General features: G+C 36.4%; 1 protein-coding gene across 7 annotated transcripts in view; it reads left to right on the top strand.

Annotated features, from left to right (window-relative positions):
- Window positions 1-20,616, top strand: part of MAPK10 (mitogen-activated protein kinase 10) — a 342,250-nt gene that overhangs the window by 21,103 nt on the left and 300,531 nt on the right. For 3 of the 7 annotated variants that reach the window (XM_030313497.1, XM_030313509.1, XM_030313504.1), the window contains exons 1-2: window positions 8,372-8,772; window positions 13,767-13,881. The gene's annotated coding sequence lies outside the window, so the exon portion shown is untranslated. Of the gene's footprint in view, window positions 1-75; window positions 116-8,371; window positions 8,773-10,227; window positions 10,327-10,675; window positions 10,769-13,766; window positions 13,882-20,616 lie in introns of those variants that run through there. The other 4 variants (XM_030313501.1, XM_030313500.1, XM_030313499.1 and 1 more) reach the window with 4 other exon arrangements.

Consider the following 20,616-nt stretch of genomic DNA (forward strand, 5'->3'; position numbering starts at 1 on the left):
ACGCGGGGCTCGAACTCACAGACTGCGAGATCATGACCTGAGCCAAAGTCAGATGCTTAACCGACCAAGCCACCCAGGCGCCCCTAAAAATAGAAGACCAAATATGCCAAATCCTGTAATGTATTATTAATTCTGATTACTACTCCTTTGATTGTTTTGGGTACCATCACCATTACTTATACTGTTGTTCTATTGCACAAACCCAGAATTCACTAACTAGTGAGTGATTACAAAACCTTCTCATATCATGTTTAAAGATAGGCCTTCTAATATTGGGAAATTTCATTTAGTAGTAATAGAAGATCTATATTTGTTATTATTAACCTTTATTTTAAATTTTATTAAAAGTTTGGGCTTGTGTTTTGTCTCTTGGCCTGTCTCACTGACCATCTTTTGAGCACAATGATAGTAAGTCAGAATCAGAGGTAAGAATAGCCCTTTAAGAAATTCTACCACTGAGACAGAAAACATGGATGGACCTTGGGGATATTATGTTAAATGAGACAAGCCAGACAAAGACAAATACTGTAAGGTTGAACTTAGAAGGGAACCCTAAAAAAGTTGAAATCATTGAAACAGAGACTAGAAAAGTGGTTGCCATGTGCTGGGGGATGGGGGTGGTAAGAATAGGAAAAGATTGGTAAAAAGGTACATACATACTTTTGGTTATAAGATAAATGGGCTCCAAGCATCTAATGTGTAACATGCCACCTGTAGTTGTATAGCTAAAATTTTCTGAAAGAGTGGCTCTTGAGCGCTCTTACCTTCCACCCCCCAAAGGAAGGTTAATATGATATGTGAGGTGATGGATGCAGTAATTAACTTAATGAGGAGAATCTATTCACAATATATATGTGTACTAAATCATCACGTTGTACACTTTAAATATCTTACAGTTTTATTTATCAATTATACTTCATTAAAGCAAAAAAAAAAAAGAATAGCCTTTTTAATGAAGATACGAGTTGCTGCAAAGTGGTAAGAAGTTGAATTTCTATATATGGTAATTTGGATGTAAATTAAAAAAAATAAATTAAAAAAATAAAAATAAAAATAATAAAAAGTAAAAAAGAAATGAAAAAAAAAGAAGGTGAATTTCTAGACCAAACTCAAATATAATCCATGGTATCTCGATACTTTGGTCATGCTTCTGAGGCACTGCAGTAAAGCAAGGATAAGGCAAATTGGAATTGCTACTGCTGTGTATGGATTGAAGTGTGGATAAACCTGAGGATGTCTGGCAAGAATAACTGTTTCTATATCTCACAAACCAGCTTCTACTGGAATCTAAGAAAAGGCATTTTTCTATTAGCATAGTTGTTCAAAAGACAAAGCCTCTAATTAGATATTTTAAGCTGTTGCTACCTGAGGAAACTGAAGCATCTTTGGTATTATTTTTAAGTAGAATTTCTTTCCCCCTTATTATTGTAAACTAAATCTAGACTTTCAAAAAAACCAAAGATCCTGAAAATCTGATATAACCACTATTTTCTTTGCATCAGACATTCTGCATGTACAAAGTGTATTTAACCACAAAGGGATATAATTTGGCTAGCTATGGGTGTTCTTAGTGAAAAAAAATTAATACTTTTATAAGCTTAATAAAAGTTGGTTCGAAGTACATTTTCTGCCACTGACTTCTAACAGTCTTGATCTGTCCATTAGGAAAACCTTTCAGCAGACCAATCTTATCTACTTTCTTTTGATGTGAATACACTTGTTACCTGAATGTAAAATAGACTTCTAAGCAAGAAGAAAATTAAAAGTGAGTGCAAGCATGACATTGTACCTTTGTCAAAACCCATAGAACTGTACAATACAAAGAGTGAACCCTAATATAAACTATAGACTTTAATGGATGATCACATATCATTATTTGGTTCATCATGTAAGAAACTTACCACACTGATGCAATATGTTAATAATCTGTGGGGAGGGGAGCAGAGTATATGAGGGTTCTCTGTAATTTTCTACTCAATTTTTCTGTAAACCTAAAACTTCTCTGAAATATAAAGTCTTTTAGTTAAAAAGAAAAGTGATACAAAGTTAGATCCTTCCTTATTCTATGACACTGATCACAAAGTTTACTCTTATTAGGAACCATTAATATTTCATTTTTTATTGAAGTATAATTGACATGCATCACATTCATTTCAGGTGTACAATAAAATATACCTAATATATATTGCACCTAAATATATTGCAAAACCATCACCACAATAAGTCCAGCCAACATTCATCACTATATATAGTTATAGAATTTTTTAGCTATAGTCACCATGCTGCACATTACATCTCCTAGATGGTTATTTTATAACTGGAAAGTTAGGCCTTTTAACTTCCTTCATCCATTTCACCCACTCCCCACACCACCTCTGGCAACCACCATTCTGTTCTCTGGTCCATCCATGCTGTAGCAAATGGCAAGGTTTCATTCTTTTTTGTGGCTGATATATATATCTATAAATCTATATAATCTATATAATCTATATCATCTATATCTATATCTATATCTATATCTATGTCTATGTCTATGTCTATGTCTATATCTGTATCTATCTATACCACAATTCATTCATCGACTGACAGACACTTAGGTTGTTTTCATATCTTGGCTGTTGTAAACAATATTGCAATGAACATTTGGGTGCAGATATCTTTTTTATTTAGTTTTTCACTTTGTTTGGATAAATACCCACAAGGGAATAGCTGGATTATATGAAGAACCTTTAGTATTTTAAGTTCACTCCATAGAAGACTGCCATAGCCATGGTAAGCTGTTGGCCTTGTGTCTCCTATCCAAACAGAATAATAAAAGATATTAATTATAAACTTCATTGGGGAAATTATTTTCAGATATAAATTTTGACTTAATTTTGAGAAATTTAGGGGTTTTTTTAAACTTCATTTTCACAGCACTTTTAATTTAGTAATGTGAAATATAACTTTCCACAAGGGAGATATGGAATGCGGCATCTCTGAAACTTTTAAATTATGAAATAGTTTTGCAAAGGGCTAGTGTTGCCCAAGTGGAAACATCATGAAAAATACATGACTGACTCTGAGAGAAGACATTATTATATATCTTGACATGATAGTGATCTGAATCAACACTGACCCTCTGCATTCCCCTTATATTTATTCACTCACCCAGTTCTACTGATTTATCTTTCACAATTTTGCTTGTGTTTACCAAACCGTATGCATTATGCATCGTGTAATAATCTAATTGTTGAAAGTGTAGCTATGTGACACTCCTCTTTAGCAACATCACTGTTATAACTAATTCTTGACTTCTTTCTTGTATAACTATTGAGCCTGGGACCTTTAATACTCAGTTGAGGGTTCAAGTCCATTTTAGACTTTGGGATAGGATGATCAACTGTCCTAGTTTGCCTAGGACCAAAGGGTTTCCTGGTATGTGAGACTTAGGAAGTTTCTGGCAAATGGGTATGAGTTGGTAACCCTATTCTAGGACCAATTTTGATAAGAGATCTTAGTGAAGTAGTTTGTTTTACTGCTAAGCCCCCATGAATGGGGGTTCAATTTTCGACTTGGATTCAGAAATTGAATTCTTACTCCAGTTTCCCTGACTTGATTCCTTTGTATTCCTCTATTCCAGAGTCCCTTGCCATTTACTGTTTGGAAAGCTAGTTCATTAGTACCTTCATTTCCTCCAGAATTGTGAGTCCTAACACTGAATGATAGTTCCTACAGCAGAACCTAGGGATGTGCTTCTTGCCAGGCTTCTCTGAGAAATCTGATTTTAAATATCTGAATTCTTATTTCTTGTTTGTTAGGTTAACCTCCATCAATTGTCTGCCTCACTTTGGAGGGTTTGCTAGATCTCTTAAGATCCTGTTGACATGGCTCTTGCCTTTTCTTTTGCTGGGTTTGCTCTGGTCTGCAAAATCAAGATTCAAGGTATGGGACCAGATTTGCACATTTAGGAGTTCTTATTGCTTACTCAGCAATTTTCTTCTTGGAAACTGACATTATTATTATTATTATTTATTATTATTTCCCCTTTTTTAATTAAAATTTTTTGTTTGTTTGAGAGAGAAAGAGAGAGAGAGAGAGAGAGAGAGAGAGAGAGAGAGAGAGAGAATGTGGGCAGGGGAGAGGGCCAGAGGGAGAGAGAGAGAGGGAGTCCCAAACTGGTCTCACACCCAGTGCAGAGCCCCATGTGGGGCTTGATCCCATGGCCTTGGGATCCTGATCTGAGCCAAAATCAAGAGTTGGATGCTTAAATGACAGAGCCACCCAGGGTCCCTATTGTTATTATTTTTAAACAGTAGTTCAATTTACATAGAGCGAAATGCAGTAATCTTAGGAATTACACTTTGAGGAGTCCTGACGAGTGCTTATACCTATGTAACAACTTATAACTTCTAACAAGATACAGAACATTCCATCACTACAGAAATTTCTGTCTTGCCCTCAACAGTCTTCAACTCTGTGGCTCCCACAGGCAATCACAGTTCTGATTTCCATTACCATAGAACAGTTTTGTTTGTTCTAGACCTTTATGTAAATGATTTATAAAGTAAATGCTCTTTTGACTCATTTTTTTTCACTTAACATAATGTTTTTGAGATTCATTGATGTTGCATATTTCAGTAGCTCATTTTGAAAAATGTAATATCCAAAAGATTTTCATTTGTAAGTGAAAAAGTTCTCCTTGCTTGGAGAACAAGAAATATTCCTGCAAATCTTCAGTCCTTCCACAGACTACAAACATGCCATTAAATAAATAAACTTGTATATAAGAAATACTATATACAACTCCGTGCTTTTGAAAATAAGAAGTTACATTCATTTATTCACTTAAAAGTCTTCTTTCAAAAATTTTCATGATTGATAGTACTGATAGAATTCAGGTCAGACTTCTAGATTAAGTACAGTTTCATTTGAAAGTCCTTTGAAAAGAATTTAAAACAGTTAAAGTTTAAATATTTAATGTTGTAACAGAAGTTACATGTTTTAATATTGGATATCTCAAAACTTAACACTCCTTAACAATGCATATAACCTTACTGATTACCTACCAAGTGTAGGAAGATATGACAGATTCCTGGAAAAGGGAACTTGCAGAAAGACAATGAATAATAAGGAAGATTAAGTTAGAGTCAAGTTTGAGGTAGGATATATATTCATAAAATTAGAGTAATACAATGTATAGTATGATAAATACCAAACAAAAGGAAGGAGGTACTTTTGTGGTAGTTTATGTGGTGGGTGTATCTATGCATAAGTAGAGTGCCTGCCAAATACAATGATGCCAATAGCTATCTATTCTTTTTCTTTTTCTCTTTTGATTAAAGTTGTATTTTGGTGGGGAAGTGAGGCTCTAAAACATATTGTGTTGGATTGAGAAGTTGCAAATAGAGATTTATGTTAGAATCATCTTATTGAGGGCTTTAAGTAAATAGTTTCTATCAATCAGGAATGGGATCTATTGTTGATTTTTAAAAAAGCCAACTTGTATTAAATGATCTAATTTTAGGAAATTAATTTTCTATGCTATATAGAATAAACTTAAAATACCATTTTGATCATCTAAATATTACTGAAATGAGTAGGTTGAGAATTAAAGCTCTAAATAGTAAAATCCACTTCCAAATCTACAAACAACGTTGGCATCTATTATTACTCTTTATAACTTGTGCCATCAAGAATTAACACCTAGTGGAAGAAATTGGTTGGTTTCAGCCTATTCATTGTTGTCATTCTTTTTTATTGCTGAATAGTGTACTATTATATGAATATATGATAATTTACTTATTCATTCTCCTGTTGATATACTTTGAGTTGTTTCCAGTTTTTACCAATTATAAATAAAGCTAGCATACACATTTATGTACAAGTTTTTTTTAATGGAAATATATTCTATTCTCTTGGGTGACTATCTATGAATAGAATTGTTGAGTCATACTGTAGGTATATGTTTATAATTAAAAAAAAAAACACCCTACCAAACCATTTCCCAAAGTAGTTTTGCCATTTTATACTTGCACCAATAATGTAGGAGAGTTCTGGTTTCTCCATATATTAGCCAATATTTAGTGTTTTTAGGCTTTTAAAATTTTAGCCATTTTTATAGGTCTAACTGGCATTTATTGTAGCTTTAATTTGCATTTCTCTGATGACCAATGACACCGAATGCTTTTTTATGTACTTATCAACCATTTGTAAATCTCCCTTGCCAAGTGCCTATTCAAGACTGCCCATTAAACAAAATTGTTTTTTTATCATTGAGTTGTAGGATATTTTTATATGATCTAGAACTTGTGTATATCAAGAGTATTTTCAGATGTTTATCAAGACAGTTTTCTTCTAGTCTGTGGCTTGTCTCTTTCATTTTCTTAATGGTGACTTGGATAAGAGGAAGCTTTTAATTTTGATCATTTTTTTTTTCTATTATGATGAGTACTTTCTGTGTCCTAAGAAATCTTTCCCTACTCCAAGATCAGAAAGCTATTTTCCTTCTAAAAGTTGTATTTTATTCTACTAGCTTTATAGATTTTAGCTTTTATGTTTCATTTTTTCCTTCATTGATATCCAGTTATTGAAAATTAACTTTTGATATCAAAACTTAGAATACAATAACTGAAAAGCCTGAATGCTAATTACATTTGCTATAAAGTTGTTTGGCTAATCGATACATATTTTTGCTTGAGACATAGTTTTCTTGTAGGCGGGCCCATTGCCAAGACTAACCAGTTAATAATCAAGTGATTCCTATTGAAGTTGAAATTAGAGTAAAGTGACTTCCAAAATCTTATCTTGTCCAATGGATTAAAAAGACAGAAAACTCATGTATGACTTTCCTTTTCTAAATTCCCTCCTGAATAAAGTAGCAGCAACAACAGTGAAAACAAAACCTGATGTGGTCCCACAGTTTTATGATATTTCAGTGTCTGCAATTACTACTTAGTTTATATCTGTTGCCTATTTTATCTTTTCTGTTAACATACGGAAGAAGCTCCTTATTCATGTAAGTATGCTAGTTCCAAACGTAATGGACAATGGTATAAAGCTCAGCATTACTTGGTTTCAGTAGATAGAAACCCACCACAAAGTTGTGTAAGCAAAAAAGGAATTTGGTTAGATAATGTAACTTGAGACGTCCAGGGGCTGAGGCTATTTGGCCAAATGTGAATTGAAAATTATATAAAGAAAATATTTTCAAACGGTTAAAAATTTTGATACTTTTTAAAAATAGTGGAAAAAACAAATTAAAAAAAAAAAAAAAAAGGGGCGCCTGGGTGGCGCAGTCGGTTAAGCGTCCGACTTCAGCCAGGTCACGATCTCGCGGTCCGTGAGTTCGAGCCCCGCGTCAGGCTCTGGGCTGATGGCTCGGAGCCTGGAGCCTGTTTCCGATTCTGTGTCTCCCTCTCTCTCTGCCCCTCCCCCGTTCATGCTCTGTCTCTCTCTGTCCCAAAAATAAATAAACGTTGAAAAAAAAATTTTTTTTTAAAAATAGTGGAAATAGTTAACTCCCTTCATTCTAAAAACGCACTATTTGTAGATGTTAAAACTGTATGGAGACTTAAAAATAAAAAAAAAACAAACTGCATGGAAACTCTAACAGTCAGAGGCAGGGAAAATTACTTAAATAAAATAGACATATTTGCCACATATAGTAATGTAATTGTCGTTGGTTTTCCAGAGAATTATCTGCAATTAAAAAAAGAACCCCTGGTTTGTTAACTCAAATCAACTGTATTTTTTTTTTTCTACATTCTAAATGCAATCTAAGAGTCAGTTTGTTGAATTGGATGTAGTGGGCATTTATTTATGATTTTTATAAAAAACAAGAAACACAGAAGAGTAATAATAGTGCTGTGCAAATGACCTCTGGAATCCAGCTGGGACTCCAATGCTCACTTCTCCTCTGAGGTTATTAGCATCCTTGTTTGTTTTGACATTTAGAAAGACCCCAAGTCTCACTTTCTGCTGTTTGCAAAGAGCTGAGCTAGTTGAAAAGCAGAGATTGACCGTATTTCGTATGTTGTTTTGGTCTGCCGGTGTTTGTTCCTCAGCGCTGCTGTGGACACAGCCAGCACTGCTTGGAGCGGATTGTTTCTGTGGGTTGTGCAGCCTGGCTGCTGATGTCGTAGTTCCTGATAGTGGCTGCCAAGGAACCCTACTCCTTTCCATTTTGCCTGGTCCTCATTTCACCGGAAAACACAGTGGCTGTAGCCGCACATAGATAGACTTTTTTCCTCTTTCCCTTTCCCCCTCTTACCCCTCCCTAGACCTCTCTGGGCTTTGACGTCATGTGTGCTCCTTTCGGTTGCCATAGCAACCCCATTCCCCAAGCCCTCTGTCCGTCTCCTCTGGTAGGTTCCACAATGGTACAGGCAGCATCGCGCTGCACAATGGTTTCCAGGCAGTGAAAGAGGGTGATTCAGCAAGCCACTCTTCTTTTTTTTTTTTTTTTTCAAAAAACCTCCCCTTCTTCTTCTTCTTCTTTTTTTTTTTTATGGGGGTGGGTGGTGCTTGTTATATGCTTACCTTTTTCTTTTCTTTTTTCATTTTTACAATTTTCCTTTTTTCTCCTCACCCTTCAATACCTAGGGGCTTGAGTGAGTTTAAGATTGGGTTTTCTTGGAAATCACCTGTCCATCACTAATTTTAAACAATTTCCCCACCTCCAAAGAATCTATTCCTTATTACAATTTGGAATGTGGTTAATGAAAAACAAGTAGGGAGGATTTCTGGGGCAAACACTGCTGGATCAGGATCGTAGTTCTCAAGCACGGAATGGTAGGTGCTCTTTGCTCATTCTGGGTTCTAACCTGTTTTTTGGAGGGTGGGGTGATGCCTATGGATTGCTCCTGGTGGGGTGGGAGAGCAAGCATGGGAGAAGTGGGAGAGATGGGGTGGAAAGCAGGTTAATGAAGTGAAGTACCTCTAAGGCAAGAAGCTACCAGCCTTTCCTTGTGTGTGGAGCATCTCTCCCCAGACTTGGGCGTGTGGAAACCTTTCTGTTTGGAGTGAGGGTTGGCAGGGGGTGGGAGGGAGCTTTCTTATTGTGACCAGGGGTTTTTAGACCAATGCAGAGCTACAGAAAGGAAGAGAAGAAAAACAACCGGGGTGGGGGGGGGGAAGAGGGGGAAGGAGGGAGAGAGAGAAAAGGAGAGGTGGGGAGAGAGATGGAGAGAGAGAGAACAGCTGTGCTTGTTAGAAGTGCTGACCTCAGTCCTATATCTGAGAAATGCTCTGGGTTCCATAAAACATCAAAAAATCATGTCTTTAAGTATACATTTATGTTTACTTCTTGAGAGGTATAATTTAAATGAATATTTTGGAACATATTTACATATTTTTAGTAGGGAATAGTATTTATATATTTTAGTTGCAAAACTAATGGCATTACTCTTGCAGAGACATTCTAGGCTGAATTTGGGCTGGGAAGAGGAACACAGGACAGGGGTCAGGATAGAGATTAGAGAAAACATTGGCACTGCAGTCGCAAAGGTAAGGGGTTCCTTTAAGAAAGTGATCTCCTATCACAGCAGGCAGCATTTTTTTTTAATGGCAGGGTTCCCATATTCTGTGCTGGGATACTGTGTCCCCTAGAAATGTCAGAGCTCTTTTGGGAAAAAATCAGCAATGAGCATGGCAATATACTCATCAGAATTTATGTATTTGTGCCTGCAGCAAAAAAAAAAAAAAAAACAAAACATGATTTCAAGTGAATCAAGGTTAGAGATATTTTAAGAAAAACTGTATATGCATTTTTCCCCTGTACATTGAAATCTAGAGGCTCTCTCTGCTTTTACCTCCTAACACATAACTTCCCAGGTACTGCAATTTAGCTACCGAGAAAGAATGGCTTATCCCATGGCAGTAGGCTCTGAAGGAATCACAAGGTTGTTTACATGGGCTGTCTTTGCTGCAGAGCCTGACAGTGTCTTTACAGCAGCACTGCATGCTTCTGGTGTGTTGATGATAACTTTTATGAACGAACCGGAAAGAGGCAGTCTAAGTCATGGGACAGGCCACAGTTCAGATTGCAGGAAAATAAGTGCACTCAGCATTGCCAGCCCAAGGTCCAATTTCCTCCTTGCATCCCTAGTCTGCTACTTGCCAGACCCAGGAAGATCTCACAGAATGCTGATCACCGTATTAAAAATGGTTGCAGGAATGACCACTTCTCTCAGAGAGGCTTCTGTACATTTTCTACCTTAGGTGAGCATATATGCTGCGAATATAGATAGTGATGCTCATGCATGAGCTCAGAAGCTTCAGACTCTACTTCAGAACCTTTGGATTTTAGGGGCAGGACAGTTTGGATGAGCAGTTTTGCTGCTTTTGGTATGTATTCCTTTTCTGCCTCGATCTCACTCTTAATTGACATGAAGTACCAGGTTAGCTTATTTTCTTACACAGAGCAAACGATTTTCTCTTCCCCACAACGGAACAGCAAATCAGATGACAAAGGTGGCATGACCTTAGATATTAAAGAGTCTTCATGCTTCCTCATTTGCACATCTCTCTGTCCTGTTGTTGCAAAGTATCTTTAATTTGATGGGCTCCTGGCATTACAAAATCTTCGCAGTTTTGGTAAAAAAATTTTTTTTTGATGATGAGGCAGTGAGAAATCATATGTAGAGTGGAGAAATCAGCTGCCTCCAGCTTCCTGCTTGCTTGCCCCAGAACAGCATCTGCTGTTGGGAGGAGTGTGTTTGTCATGCTGGAAGGGGATGTTTATGAACAGATCCCAGAGGGACCGAGTGTGTTTTGCTGTCATTGTCTGGTATGTCTGCAGCTATTAGTATTTAATGGTTTCATAGTACGTGGTCAATGATTTTCAAGGTTAGAATGAACTGAGACTTGGTTGTGGATGCTATAAAATAAATGTACGTTTTTAAATTACAGGAAATTCATAGGATTTCCCTTGTTAGTATATCTTATAGGAATATCATAAGCGAAAGGTATCTGCCTCGCCAAAATAATATGAAAAAGCCTCCCGTGTTTAAAGGTAAAGCGTCCCATATTTAAAGGTCTTTTTTTGTTTTGTTGTTGTTGTTGTTGTTGTTTTTTAGTTTTATTGTGGCTTTATGTAAATGAATATATTTCTTTGGATGTAATCTTAGGGAAAAAGTCTTAATACTGATGATAAAAAATAAAGACAAACTGGGGTCTTTCTTGTTTGTGAAACATGGGGGCAGATATTCTCTCTTCCTGCTCTAGTTGTGACTTCAGGTCACATTTGGAGCTCAAAAGACTTTGCATGAAATTGGTGGGTTCAAATCAAATGATTGCTTACTTGCTTATGAGAATAATGGGTCTCAAAGCAAGTCTTCCTTCGATCAGAATAAGAAGTAAACAAATTGACACTTAAAATTCTTTCTCCATTGTGCCTACTATCTCCTCTTGTAGTCTCCTTTAAGCTTTTGGTTGGACGCTGCAACACTTGGGCAAAAAGAACCATAAAGTGTCCAGTAATGACAGAAAGGAATACAATGCTGTATTTGCTGCAGACTATTTCTTTCTTACCACACATGCATCTCTTAACACCTCCTTCTGAGGACCGAAGATTTAGATAAAGTTGGGCCAATGGACTACTGGGGGAATGCTTATTGGGAAAGGAGAACAAGACCCATTTATCCCTTTAGTATATTAAATATATTTATTGCATTATATGAGTATGAGATGAGACACTGCTGCTGATTAGAGAAAAGATCATGCTGCACATTGATTATTTCTCTTTGAAAGAGAAAATGTAATTTAGAATTGTAGCTTGGATTTTCAGAAATTTATCTCTCCGTACATATTTTCATGGCAAAGTTGTAAGGTTTTGACTAAAGATTTTTCAGTTTGAGTACGTTTTATCCTTATGAGAAAATCAAGGCAAAGGGTGGGGGGGAGTGAAAAATCCGTATGTTTTAGGTACTATCCTACCCTCTCCCCCATGTCTTATTGTGAATCTTGGTAGAAACTCCAAATGGAGAACTCAGGTGACATTAAAAATCCTTAAATAAAAAGAAGCATTTTGGCTTGAAAAGTGCTACAAATTTATACTTATTTTTGGTAAAGAATTTTCTAGGTGAATTGATGCTTTAGATCCATAATAAGCCACTATGGCCTTTCTCACTGTTCTTATCTCTGAAATGTGAAAGCCATAGGTTTATAAAGCTAATGTTCCTAGGAGTGGAAAGTAAAGATTTGAATGGAAAAAGAGATGACTGAAGGTTCCTTAGAAACATTCTTAACCCACAGTTGCTCTGAAATCCCATTCAGTGTGCAGGTGTAAGTGAAATTCCCCTACAGGCCAATCAGGAATTTGCAGAGTAACCTGCTCAGTAATAAACAGGATTTTTGCTACATTGTGTGTGTGTGTGTGTGTGTGTGTGTGTGTGTGTGTGTTAGAATGCAGGGAAAAACCCCCACCACCCAGCAGTGATTTAAAGTACTAGAAATTCATCTTAGTGACTTCTCTTCATAGAAGTAAAACTGCTCCTAGTTTCTGGATGTTAACCTGCCTGGGTTCTCCATGTGCTTCCTGAAAATGGGTTTCTTCAAGTAATTGTCCTCTTCTCATACACTGGAAGTAGGATATGAGCATTGGTAGTGAAGTAAAGCTCTTAGGCCCATTTATTTGGCAAGGTTTCTTCAGTGTCTGTACTTCCTCTGTCATTGCAGTTATCACACTATCTAGTAATTACATATTCCTGTTTCCTGTGTTCTCTACTAAAGTATAATCTCCAGCAAGTACCGACTGTGTCTGTTTGGCACATTGTTGGGGCTCAATAAATAGTCCTTGGATGAATGTCTCCTGTGTACGGTGTTCTCTGCTAAGTGCAATGGAAGGAAGAGTTTGGAGCCATTTGGGAGCATATAATCATTTAGGGAGATGAGGTTAAATAACAAGGATGGTATATGATCAAGGGCTCCTATTAGAGATTTGACACTAAATATAATAGGAATTCAGAGGAGAAATAAATTCCTGTCCTCTGAAATGGTGGTAGGTGACATTGGAGGTCACACTGGGATGTTCACAGAGCAGGAGAGTGTGGTGTGGAAGGAATTCTTAGTAGTAAGTTGTAAGCACCTGGCCAGGAAAGGGACTCTTAGTTGGGGCAGAGAGGAAGGTTTTATTTGGGTATTGTGAGCATACTTTCCAAAGTTCTAGAAATTAAAACTCATGGTTTGATAATGGGTAGAACATTGGAAACTGGTACAATCTTGGAGAATCTGGTCCATTATAATCACAAAAAGTAACAGTAACAGATTGAAGTTACAAACCTATTTTTGTAACTAGATCAGATTAGGAAAAACATACATGCAGGTCTGTTTCCAGCTTCAGACCATTTTCAGTTTAGTTTTATTCTATTTCAAATACTGCAGAGGTTTTTGAACTTCTTCTTTTATCGGTAAGCATGTAACCCATTTTTCCAATGAAATCTTATGTGAAAAGCAGAATATGCAAACATGCAAGGGTGGAACTGTTTCCATAGAAGCTGAGTAGGGTGCCTTGTATCTCAAAACCAAACTGATATAACAAAACCCAAATATCATGTCAGATTTTATGTCAAGATTTTAAAATATCCAGCTACTCTGGTATTGGTAACCCCAAAGTTCTTGTGCTTGTGATAAATTTGAATAGAGTAAACCAGCCTGGGATGTTTTATTCCCTCATCCTCATCACTCATTTTCAGTTATCTTTGTCAGTCTTTTGGTTTCCTAATGCAGATTAAATTCCATTTAAGTGTTCAAATCAAACTCATTCTGTGTTTTTGCTTTGATTTTAGGCTAGCGTGAGGAACACCAAAGGCAGGACCATCTCAGATCTTCATTATGGCAACTCATGCAAGAAGCTGTTGAATTAGAACCATTTCCTATAGATGAGAAACCATACAAGCAGTGGTGAGTTGCAAATTTAAAAATATTCCACAGCAGAAAACATATGATCTTTATAACTCATGTAAATATTGCATGTGATTTAGTGTATGGATCTGAAGAAATACTGCTCCAAATAATGTGAAGTAAAGAAATGAAAATAAACAGGACAGAATGTTTGATTGATGGTGCAGTGCTATTACTGCCACATAGAGTAGCATGAAGTCTTGGGTACATGGGTAAATTGTGTCACACCAGGGACAGGAGGGTGCTACTACCCTGGACGATACCAGTCTGTGTAAGATGGCTGCAGTGAATAATTTCATGTTGCTGAGTTAACAGTCGAGTGACATTATTTTTCAGTGGTTTTTATTATTTGCAACATAATTACACATTTTACCAATTTACCCTGTAGGTAAAAGAATTGGTTCTCTGTGAAAAGAACCTGTAATGCTCAATACCTTTCAGGAATACACACACACACACACACACACACACACACACACACACTCACTCTTATGTAAACGTACAGGAATATATATAAGAATGTATATAATATATATATTAACATAGCATTTAGATCCTTGCAAATAAGGGGAGAGAAATCATATCACAGTTTTATAAAATGCAATTCATAGACATTTACCCTACAGATCCTTGTGCCTAATACAGCAACATTAAAAGTAGATCCAGTTTTGGGGCACCTGGGTGGCTCAGTCCGTTGAGTGTCCAACTTCAACTGAGGTCATAATCTCGTGGTTTGAGACTTTGAGCCCCATACTGAGCTCGCTGCTGTCAACCCTGTCAGCGCAAAGCCAACTTCAACTCTTCTGTTCCCCTCTCTCTGCCCATGTCCAGCTTGTGCTTTCCCCAAAATAAATAAATATATTTTAAAAAGTAGATCCAGTTTCTCTGCTAGTTGGAATAATTTTTAAAACTTATTATCTTATAAAAATATCAGCACACACAGGCAGAATATTTTTTATAAAATACTTGATGCTTTATAGTCATCAAAGTCAATAATCAATAGACTCCAGCAGAGATGAAGCAGTTATAGTCTGTCAAATAACTTTGAGAAATAGTGTATGACAGCAAGATTCCAAAAGAAGCTGTTTTGAACTGGTGATCAATATATCTCTTTCGTTTGCTTAGTGGCTTATGTAACTCTGGGTAGGTAGGCTTTCTTGTGAATTAATGCATAAGCTATAACTACAGAAGACTGGTGAAATTAACCCTGTACTTATTTCACATCATGATTTTCATTACAGTCTGCCTACAGTTATATCGAGAAAGTAGATATAATAGCCATCGCTATGCTGTGCTTAATCACCATGTACTAAATGAGTGTTTGTTATAAAGGAGAATAGTATGTAATTGCCAATAATGAACCATCTAGGGTCTAAAGGAAGGGCAACTTTATATGGTTGAACTTAATGCTTTGCGTTATGTGTCACTCCCAGTGATGTAGAAAACATATATTGCCCCGTCTTAAACATTTACTCATTAAGCAAACATTTATTGAGAATCTGTGTGATGTAGACATTATCCTTGACTCTTGGGATAGATGAAAGAGATAGTACCTGCCTTAAAGAAGCTTTCAATCTAAAGTGTGTGGTGCTTATGCTAAAATGTGCCATTAATTGGGGGGAGATAGTGTTCAAAGAGTGTGGTACTTACACACTGGGCGGTTAAATGGGTAGACATGCGGTGCTAAAGGAAGTGCAGCAGAGGAGACTCTAATACAGATGGGCTGGGAATTTGTCAAGGCTTCCTGAAGGGAGTGATATTTTAGCTGAATGTTAAGGACAATGAGAAATAATCAGTGGAAGGGAACAGTGGGAATACTTTTCAAGGGCCCAAAGGTTTAACAGAGTATGATTTTTTGGGAGCACACTGTGCCATTTACTGTGCTAGGGCATAAATGGGGGTGTAGAAATGAAACTGAAGAGGGGTACAGGAGACATATCATGAAGGATCTCTTAAATAAAGCTAAAAAGTTTGGACTTTATGTCAATATGAAGAGCTTTTAAAATATTCTAAGTAGGAGAATGACACGGTCAGGTTTATTTTTTAATTGTGAAATATATCATAGACATAGAAACGTGTATAAAACAAGTATAGTTTAAGGAATAATTATAAAGCAAGCCTCATATAACCACCATTCATATTAAGGAATAGACTCTTAGTAAGTACCTATGTGTTCCTTTAAGATCACATGCTTTTTCTTCTCCACTAAAGGTGACCACTAACCACTATTTTGCCTCTTATCACATTTGTTCCTTGTTCCTTTGCTTTTCTTTGTAGGTTTTCCATCTTACAGTCATAGTATATATATACATATATATATGTATGTATATATATTCTTAATCAAATGATTTTGCTGAACATTATAAGATTCTTCTACATTAATGTATGTAGTTTATTCATTTAATTATGTAGTATTCTACTCCATGAATATACCAAATTTACTTATCCATTTTACTGTTGGTGAATATTTGGATTGTTTCTGTATTACTTATGCTAATTTATGTGCATAACCTTTATTTATATATATAAAGAAATATATTTATGCAAATATATTCATTAAATATATTAAATATATTTATTATAAATAATATATTTGTAATAAAGTTATTAGTTATATATAGTTATATATATAGTTACTCATAGATTCTAGTATACATGTGTAAAATCTTCTTCAGGAAAGGAACTATTGAATTTGGGGGTATGTGCACATTCAGGTTTTCCAAATAATGCTAGAATATTGTCCCCAATCGGTTATATCAGTTTACACTCCCATCAGCAAGGGAAGTTCTCTATTCTCACCAACATTTGATTTATAAGTTCTTAAGTTTCACTAATCAGGTGGGTACATAATTGTACTCATGAAAGTATTAATTGGCTTTTTGCTGATTACTGATGAGGAAGAACATCTTTTCATTTTTTATTGGTCATTTGATTTTCTTTTGTGAAGTACCTACTCAAGTGTTTATGAGATTTGTCTTTCAAAATAATAACTAGCATTTATTGAGTTCTTACTGTGTAATTGCTTGTGCTAAGCACTTTGCAGGCATTTAATCTTCATATCATCCTTATGATTTACAGATAAGGGAACTCAGGTTTAGAGATGTTAAATAACTTGCCAACAGTCATACAGCTAAGAAACAGTGGATTTAGCATTTGGGGGCTTTCTGACCCCAGAGTTCTTCAATTTCTTGGATAGCATTTGGAAGAAGATTAGACTGAGTCAGAGAGAACACCTAATGTGGTCTATTGAAGGAATCCAGTTAAAAAATCATAGGAACATAAACCAAAGAATCACCAGTAGAATGTAAGTACAAAGCAACTGGACTCAGTACTGAATGTTGTGGGTAAAGAAGAGGCAGAATATATAAAGTCTTGTTACTTGTTGGTTAGGTATAGTCAACATTAGTCATACAGTGTATATTTATATTCCAGGTGTTGTGATTAGGTGTAAAGAATTATGATTCCATGATTCAATAAGAGATGAATTTAGTTCTGGGTACCTGGGTGGCTCAGCCAGTTAAGTGTTCAACTCTTGATTTCAGCTCAGGACATGATCTCATGGTTCCCTAGATCAAGCCCTGCGTGGAGCTCTGTGCTCTGCCTCTGCTTCTCTCTCTACCCCTCCCCTGCTCTCTCTCTCAAAATAAGTAAATATTAAAAAAAAAAGAAATGAATTTAGTTCATGGGACCATCAAATTTAGGGTAGAGAGACCATCGTGTTCATTCAACTCTTCACTGTTTTAAAATGTGGAACCTGGTGCAAAAAGAGCTTAAGTGGCTTGTTCAAGATCACATGTTATGAAGTGTCAGATAAAGACTAGATATCAGGCTGGCAAAGAATGCAAAGGAGTAACAACTTGCCTGATTTTTAAATTACTTGAAAATGCAATCAACTTACTTTATCTGCTAAACATTTAAAAAATTGTTTTGAACTTTTATCTATTTTTGAGAGACACAGAATGCAAGCAGGACAGAGACAGGCAGAGAGGGAGACAAAGGATCTGAAGCAGGCTCCAGGCTCTGAGCTGTCATCACAGGGCCTGACACGGGGCTTGAACCCATGAACTGTGAGATCATGACCTGAGCTGAAGTAGGATGCTTAATTGACTCAGCCACCAGGAGCCCCTGCTAAACGTTTTTGTTTTTGTTTTTGTTTGTTTTTTTAAGTCAGTTGCCTCATCATCGTTGTTAGCTGGTTTATTTAATGTAGTCTAGAATTCTATTTGCCTGCCCATGATTCTACCAATGGAGCCACCAGATCCGATTTGCTATTGTTACCATGTAACTGCTCTGCTTACCTTTGATACGCTCCATTGGCTATGTAATAAGTTCACTTTTCCTTAACATATACCATACTCCCATTCACCCCCATTGTAGTAACTGGTGATCTTTCGAATTGCCTGGGGACACTAATGTGCTTCATTCTCATCACACACACTCAAATGTTTCTTACCTCTGTGATTTACTTCATACTGTCTATTCTGCCTATATTCATCCCACCCAATCTTTACTTAGTCATTAGCCAACTTTTAAGGCATTTGCAATTGAAAGAATGGTCTGGGGACCAGCAGCGTGAGCATCATGGGCATCATCTGGGGCTTGGTAGAAAAGCCGTATCTCATGTCCCATCCAGATACCCTGGCTCAGAATCTTTCAAACAAGATTCTCACATGATTTCAAGTCTTGGAAGTACTGCTGAGACTCACTCTAGACTTCTCAGGTGTTACCAGAAACCTTCCCTGACCCCTTCCATTGGGAATGCCTTCCTGGTGTTCTCAAAGTAGCCTAGGTATATCTATCTCATTGTATTACATAAATAGTAGCATGTTTTACTATTTATGTGTCTGTGTCTGTGCCTTAGCTTGTGAGTAATTTGACCCAGATCTAATTATCTTTTGGTTTTCCATGCCTAGCACAGTGCCTAATACTTGGTAATACTGAACAAATGTTTGTTGAATGATTGTTTGATGAAAGAAAGAAAACAGAGCAGGAGATAGATACATAGAAAGATAGGAACAGAAGTAGGAAAGAGAATCATAAGGAGAAAAGGCATAAAGCCAAAGGAACTTCATAGAGAAAAAGGTAGACTAAAAAAAATTTTTTAATATCTCTGGATACAATCTGGAAAGCAGCCTGACAGTCTACAATCTTATGTAAGTAGATTATGTGATAAATGTTAATATTGTTGGCCAAATCCCTCAGAAGCAAAGATTACCTTAATTTTTTATATAATTACAGTATAGTTTTATTGTTGTTTTTGTTGAGTAAATTTTGCTAAAATTTGTTTTACTTTCCTAAACAAAGTATTCTACTTAACTAATCAGAGATTGTTCAGAGTACTGTGGAAAGTGGATAGAGGATGCAGGTTTGTTTGAAGCTGTATAGAAGACAGAAATAAGAGGCCAGTGAGTGGAGAATAGGCACCATACATAAAAGACCTTTCTGATGGTTAGAATTATTTGTAAGTCCATGCTTTTAGAAGAATAGTGAATTTTCCAACACTGCATTTAACCATCTTCATGTTTGACCAAATACTACGAACATGTTAGAGATGATACTACTTGATGTGAGAGATTGAACTCAGTGACTTCTAAGGTCTAGGGTTCTTGTGAATTATGAGTCTATAATTGTTCAGAGTAGTGTTGGAAGAATGAGGGTTATAATACATGATTATAATAGTGGATAACATTTATTGAGTGATTACTTGTGCCACTCACCGTGCAAAGCACTTTGCATGCACTAATTCATTTAATCCTCACAGGAATCCTACTGAGCATTTCCATTTTATAAATGATGAAACTGAAGCATGGGAGATTTAGTAACTTGCCCTAGATCATGCAGCTAGTGTTGGTAGAGCCCAGGGAGTCCAACTGGGGAGCACTTCCTTTTTTATCACTGTGTTGAATCCTTCTCAATATTAAAGATGAAAGTTGGACTCAGTGGAGCTTTAAAACATTGATGTGGTTTAAATTCCAAGTAAGTGTGCTAACAGGAATTCTAAGAAATGATAACATAATCAAAGTAAAAAGAGATAGAAATGAGTGTGACGGGTTTGTGGAACCAAATGCCTTACATATGAGATGAATTAAGAGGATATTCAGAATTTTGTCATTATGGTGCCATTTTGTCTTGTTTTTCTTTTTTTTTTTTTTTAATTTTTTTTTTCAACGTTTATTTATTTTTGGGACAGAGAGAGACAGAGCATGAACGGGGGAGGAGCAGAGAGAGAGGGAGACACAGAATCGGAAACAGGCTCCAGGCTCTGAGCCATCAGCCCAGAGCCTGACGCAGGGCTCGAACTCCCGGACTGCGAGATCGTGACCTGGCTGAAGTCGGACGCTTAACCGACTGCGCCACCCAGGCTCCCCTTATCTTGTTTTTCAATGGCTACAAGCTACCAAGATGGGAAACCAAGTCCTCAGGAGTGTAGTTCACCCTAGTAAAAACAGCATAACTAGCCCTCATATTGTATAAAAATTTAAAGGCTTTTCACCAATTGGTGGAACCTCAGGCTGTATCTCCTGGGAAGATGGATTTGGGACTGTCACTGTTTGAGAGGTCCCAAGTAATTTGATGTCCTACTGGGAAAATAATAAGGTGGTCTTTATAAGTTGGCATTTTACTGGAGTTTATTTGAAGAGTGAGTTAGCTTAAATTTTAGCATGTCTCAGATTCTTCGTAGATAGTTCTGTGTATTCCAATAACCACTATTAGAGGAACTACTATTAAAATGAA

The sequence above is a fragment of the Lynx canadensis genome, chromosome B1 (genome assembly GCF_007474595.2).
Source record: "Lynx canadensis isolate LIC74 chromosome B1, mLynCan4.pri.v2, whole genome shotgun sequence".
Classification (NCBI taxonomy): domain Eukaryota; kingdom Metazoa; phylum Chordata; class Mammalia; order Carnivora; family Felidae; genus Lynx; species Lynx canadensis.